Genomic DNA, 6,878 nt, shown 5'->3' with positions numbered 1-6,878 from the left:
AGTGGGCCCTGCTTAACATGATAATGTTATTATCATGTTGTGGATCATTCTGTTCTACAGCCTTGGAATAAGTTTGGTTTGGCTTGCTGTAATTTACTAATCTTCACACACATGTATATTTCAGAAATTTCAATGGCATGATGATAATAAGAACTTCACATTAAACTTCAGAGTAGCGCTGTCATCCTCGTTATTTTGCATTCAATTAGAATGCAATCATCATCTTTATCATCATTTTAATTATTCAGATTAACATTGTTTTATTTCATTTTCAACAGAACATAATTACAATGACATTTGCAAATGAAACTTTTATACAAACAGTATAAATTGAGTTAAGTACAATATATGATATTTTTTCCATAAAGTAAAACAAAGTATTATATAACAGCAAATTATAAACAATAATCATTATAAAGCTCTGAGAACATCATCATGATCAAGGAAAGGGAGCATTAACCCATTAGGTGGTTTCAGACTGCCTTGAAGTTCGTCAGTTCCAGGTATTTTCTGATCGGGAAATTTACCCTGAAAATACCAGGTAATATTGGCAATGTGAAAGCTAATTACGCGTAATCTCCCCGAAAGAAAATACCCACTAAATAGTAGGTACTTGTCAAAATTACGAGAACTTTCGCGGGGATTTTTCCAAGGTCGTAGGTATTTTGGCAATGTGAAAGCAATTTACGGGAACTTTTAGCCCAGCGTGTAGTTGTGCGCGGGCGCCGTGGGTGGCTGCTGAGCTAGCGCTAGTGATTTTCAATCTCGCGCCTTGCCTGCTTATCAGACCATACTGCGCATGCTTGTAACTTCAGGAACTTATCCCGAAGGATATGTGTTGGGGCGGTGTGAATGCATGAATAATTAATGAGTATTTTTAGCCTTACAAAGTTCTCGTAATTTAACGGGGATTCTTATGATCGAGGCGGTTTGAAACCACCTATTGATATGAGGTCTAGCCAGAATTATACTTATTTGTCCTGGACCCCATGTACTCTATTGCAAGATTGAACTTAATGACCTTTAACGAGACAGAAGGGGATCAACTGTAAAATAAACAGGTCACAAGACGACATCCTCGTCTTAAGATTGTCCGAGATCTTCAGACCACATCCTAACAACATCAAGGACAATGACAGACTTCCTTTCTGCTTGACTTCCAGACTATTATGACTAGACCTTAAACACACAATGATCCATCGGTAAGATCCCAATCGATCTGTGTACACCGGAGATGAATCCATAGAACCAGTGTCACACAGAGTTGTGATTGATCTGATCCATCTCAACTTTGGAAATCGATTGTTGGCATAATTCTTCTTCAAGAATATGAACACAATGTACATTTGGAGCAAGAGGAGCACACACCCGTTGCTTAAAACACTGATACATCATATTTACAAACAATTTGAACAGACATACTCATTCTTAAAGTGGTGTCCCTGAGCCCCGTCTTACTATGAGTTGTGATATATTAAAATCGAACTCAAATAGTAAAGGTAAAGACATAAAGTTAAAGTTAAGCTTAGATCAATTGCAAAATCTTTGTAAAACAGGGCCCAGGGCCCCTTCTTACAAAGAGTTACGATTGATCCAATCAATCGTAACTCTATGGAAAGCCATCAGTGTCAATGTTTTCTACAGGAAATGGTCACAATGTCCTTTGTAAACAAAGAGAAGCACAGTGAATTTTCAAGACAACAATGAATGCATGAATATACATCATAGCTAGAAAATATTTTGAACAAACATGCATAATAGATTTTGATGTTGCTGGCCGTCCATAGTTGCGATCGATCGGATCAATCGCAACTCTTTGTAAGACGGGGCCCAGGTCTACATGTAGTTTACATCCATCAGTAACATGAAGATCTTTATCCTCAGAGGAGGATAACATACTATCAACATTCATCACACATGAACATCCTTTGTATTCTCAAAGTTTCAGATGAGTCCGGTAAATCAATCATGGTTGGGTTATTATTTCAGGAGGAAAGGGGGAGGGTGCATCGCTTTAATTGAAGATTAATTTATGTGGCATTAATGTACAGCAAATTCTACATTCCTCACAAAGTAATAAATACTTCACTCAATCTTTCATTCTCTCTGGTCTTTGCCAAAACATTAAGGTGAACAATAGATATTTGATTTTTTTTTTAAACGGCCAAATCTTCTTAAAATAGTACTTCAATAATACCCCAAAAACTAAATTTTATAAGTGATGATAAATACATGTCCTTATATTTCCAAAGGATGTTGAAGTGAAAGCAAATGTTCTACGGAAAGAGCTTAATGCATTCAGTATTATCTGATAATACGAGCTACATGTACATTTATAGCATATCGTTCACATACACAACGAAGAGAAATACAGATGAGAGTAGCAGTTTTTTAAATATTTATTTTAAAAAAATTCAGTTTCTTTTAGCATGAAAACTATTTTCTTTACCGATATTTTTCCCTTCATCTTGAGAAACAAATTATTTTTTTCATAATGAAGAAAATATCTATTTTGAATAAAACTGTTTTCATGAAAATTTAGTACATTTCTTCAAGTTGTTCTGAGTGTGCATTTTTCCAGTCATATACATGGACGATGTACAACTTGGCAGTAATTATAAGACCATAATATATGGGAACTTAGTAGAAAAGTGGTTTAATAATTATTTCTCAATGTGCACACTCAATTATATTTTGATTTTTCTTTAACGGAAACATTTTGAGCTCAATATAACCAAGTAATTCATCTCTTAATTTCCGTTGAGTCATACAATTATCAAAATTATGGGTTCTTCCTTAATAAAGCCTGAGTTCTCAAGCAATGACTGCACAGGCAATCTTTATATTGCTACGTCTGACACATAAACAAAAAAGGATATCAAAACCTTGACTCCTTGAATAACCTTGACACATATTTCCTCTTAATCATCTTCTCCACTATGAAAGATCTACGGATACGGAAAAGCATCTTCAATACAAAAATGTTGTTTCAGTGCCAACAATTTCATCAATGCCTGGATGATGAGTTGATTTAATAGCAGTGGTTCGCATGATTTAATAAATCTATTAAGTCTATGTCTGATGGCAAATGAGATGAGGGGGGGGGCAGTTAAAGGAAAGATTTTTTTTTTAAACATAAGCCCTAAAACAATTTCCCCTCTCACTATGACTCCCCTTGGGCCCCCACTGCATAAAAGTCACCACCAAGGTAACTTTGCGATCCATGCATTGAATCTTTCATTTTGATTGGTTGTTGAGCATCATTAACATGGTAGTTACCGTTGAACGACAAAGTTACCATAAAAGTAGATTTCACGCAATAGGGCCCAGAATAGTCGTATCCAGTTAAAGAAGAATGAAAACCTTTGATCAAGTCAGTTTTTATGAAGACAGAAATATCAAAGATGATATTAAAACATCTATTTTTGCTAATTCTTATGACAGTACAAACTTTGTCCATGACACATTTTATGAAGAAAAAAAACAGCTGATCTGTGGATATACTCGAAAAAAGTGGCAATTTAAGTATTTTTTTTTATTGAGGAGTTGTGACATCACAAATATTGGCAGCATTGCCAGTGGGAGGATGTCCATATCAATAGTGATGTCAACATTCAGTGATGTCAATGCTCATAAATTTCTTATTCTTTCTTTCATTGATTTGTTTCTTTGAATTTTCTGTCTTCACACAAGCTTACTAATTCCCAGGGTTTCTTTCTCAAGGTGTTCATGCAGTAGTCCAGTGCTTCTGACACTGTATCCTTACTCAGCATTACAAGCAAGAATTCCTTTGTGCAGGTTCGACAAAGTTGGAAACCCGGAGGAAGATTTCAAGGTCAAGCAACGAAGATAAGATTCCGATCACAAACATCCATCTTCACCTTCTAAAAAAGGACTACAATGTTATGATGATCATGCCAAGTCAGAGGACAGGAAGTACAGGTGAATGGGCAGTTTTGCTTCTCTGCCAAATTTTTTTTTTAACCCCATGGCGATATGACAATTGCAGGTGCGACCCCTCCACCCCAAAACAAATATAATGATGATGACAACTACAACAACAAAAATAAACAAACAAATAAGTATATCAATATCAAAAAGTAATAAATTCATAAATAAATACATTTTAATCATTGTCCAAAGATACATTCAAACAAAAGCAAGAAGATGGAGGAGGGGGAGGGTTGAAGGAGGAGAAAGAGATGGTAGAGAAGTAAAAGGAAGAGAATGAGGGGTAGAAGGAGAAGGAGGAGGAGAAGAAGAAATAAAGATACCATGAGAGTGATTGTTAAGCATAATACATGACTAAAATCTTGAGATTTACTAGTGATTCCTGGCTCAAGGAACTGGGAATCCAAAAAGTTACACAAGGATATGACGACAAGGAGCAACCAAAGCTAATAAGTGTCAAAGGGAAAGAGAGATAGGGGAATCTAATGCCAAGAAACCCAACTTATCAAGAAGGAGATTTTGAGGTGTAATATGGATTACAGGTTGAAAGCCCGCAAATACATCCTGTAATCCAACATGAAAATAGATTTGTGGTATATTCCACAAAAATTGACAAGGAACAAGTCCTTTTCAACTCCTTAAAATCCATTGTGTTAACAGGCATTTAATGGTAAAAATGAAAATTTTTAAAAGGCATGGATCCTTTTAACCTCTTTAACACTCTATAATTGGAAAATAACAAAACTAGCACTGCAAGAGAGTGATGATGTACACCCAGTTAACAACATTTGAGGTTTTTCCAGTGAAATAACATCCCTAAATAGTCCAGAAATGTCATCACGTGACGCGAGAGGAAACCGAAGCAGGAAGGGGGGCATCTGTAGAGTTGCCAAGGCTCCCTCTCATCACCCGCTCGTATCGCTCTCAATGGAGACATTAATGGCACAGAAATGAAAAGAGTCAAGTTTTGTATGATCATCCGCTAATTGATGCGCTTAATGAATTGATGATGGATACTGTTCTTGGATACCTTTAGTGTGTTATGTGAATGCATCCTTGCAGCATGGCACAACCTTGTGGGTGTACGCAGTATGCATATAGAATTCTACTGACTTAGTAACATAACATTCTTAGTGTAAGATCTAGTAAGAATCTGGGTTAAATAACCTTGCTCTGAACAGCGTCCTCATCATATCTGCATTCCTTAGACTCCTATCATGAATTAAAGAAGATAACGATCAAGATGAAAAAGGAGATTCTTAACTGAAGGTGAAGGGTGTAATATATGTAGTCAAGCATTTCACAAAACAAACAGTCAGTGATTTTCATCAACTATTGTTATAAGCTACTGCAAATCCTCGCACGTGATTGGCTGAGGGTACATAAGTCAGAGAAAATCACCAACAAGACTCGTCATGAAACACTCCCTTGATCTTATCTAGCAAGAAGGATGAGATTGAGGATCAAGGCGGATATCAGGAGTGGTAAGAGATTCGTTCCGAGGAAGTGTAGGTGTATTCCTCAAGTTGAGTTTAATTATCATCGAGAGCCTCAGAGGATTTCAGTCAAGAGAACTTGAACTCTTCAAACAAGTCATGGTGATTGGAAATGAAAAAATGAAGAGGAGGAATCACTGATGTGAATCTACCAACACTTTTTCTTCTAACCAATCAGTATGACAACAAATCATTCTCAAGATGATCATCTATTTTTTGATTGCTAGAAAGAATGAATTTTGTAAAGGAAGCAACTTGAGGACTTAAGGCTGAAAGTCATTTCCAAGGGACTTGGTAATGAGGGTAAATGCTCGACCAAGGGCACTTGCGCACCAAGTGAGAATTGAACCCGGGTCACCGTAATCCAAAACCCCTACTCTAACGACTGAGATATCACACCTTGGTGCTGTACTCAAGAAAATGACCAGGACCCATGATTGGAGCTTAGAAATTGATTGTGAAAATTATTTATAAGATTGATCATACATGATAATGAATGCAACTTATCGTAGAAATCAGCCCAATTATCAATCGCTACGCTTCATATAACGGGGCCCAGACCAGAGGGGAAAGGACAGGCTGCAGATCATGTCTGAGTCCCAACAACTGGGTCCCAGTGTTTCATGAAGCAATAGGTCAGTGATTTACACTATTGTTTTGTTCTGAGCCAATCAAATGCAAAGATTTCAGTAGCTTATAACAGTTGTGATGACTATGACTCTGTTTTGTAAATCTCTCCCCAGATTTGCAGAATGTCATCAGCTTCCAGCCGTTGGTCAGTCTGATCAGAAGCATCAAATTTCCTGCATGGAAAAGTCTCTAATTTGTCCCTATCAATGGACGGGAATTCTTACAAGGACAAGGGGTAGTGAATGAAACCTAATGAAAACCATGACAAGTTGCATGACACGGCTGGGGGAGAGTGCTTCGATTCCCGTGGCTGGATAGCTACAGTTTCAAGTTAGGTGATACAAACAGGAAATTGGGGTGACGTCAAGAATATCTGACCTTTTGGGGGGTTTCTAGCCCCCTGGATATCGTATCTCTCTTCATTTGATAGTGGAACAGATGGGTGTCTGTACTGTGTCTTCAGTCTGAGCTCCAATTCTCAAAGAAGAATACGTAACAATGGAAGCTCAAATACATGTACAATAGAGACTGAAGATACATGTAGACTATAGACACCCACTGTTCTTGCCTTCTTTCTGTAGGAGATTCCATCTCTTTCTCCTAGGAATTTCACATCTTGTGTTGATTTGCTTTCCACATCGTCAGAAGCTAAATATCAACTTATGAACAAAAGACCTTTGGCAGACATAGACTGAAGAAACCTTGGCTTCAGGATCCTGAAATCCTTCCTGAAGCAGATGGTTTCTTCCAAAGAATATAACAGACTCGGATACTTCCAAAGGCTGAAAACTGGGGAGCGGT

The sequence above is a fragment of the Lytechinus pictus genome, chromosome 10, assembly GCF_037042905.1.
Source record: "Lytechinus pictus isolate F3 Inbred chromosome 10, Lp3.0, whole genome shotgun sequence".
NCBI classification, from domain to species: Eukaryota; Metazoa; Echinodermata; class Echinoidea; order Temnopleuroida; family Toxopneustidae; genus Lytechinus; species Lytechinus pictus.
The sequence above is the reverse complement of the archived record's forward strand: the minus strand, read 5'-3'. Positions refer to the sequence as shown.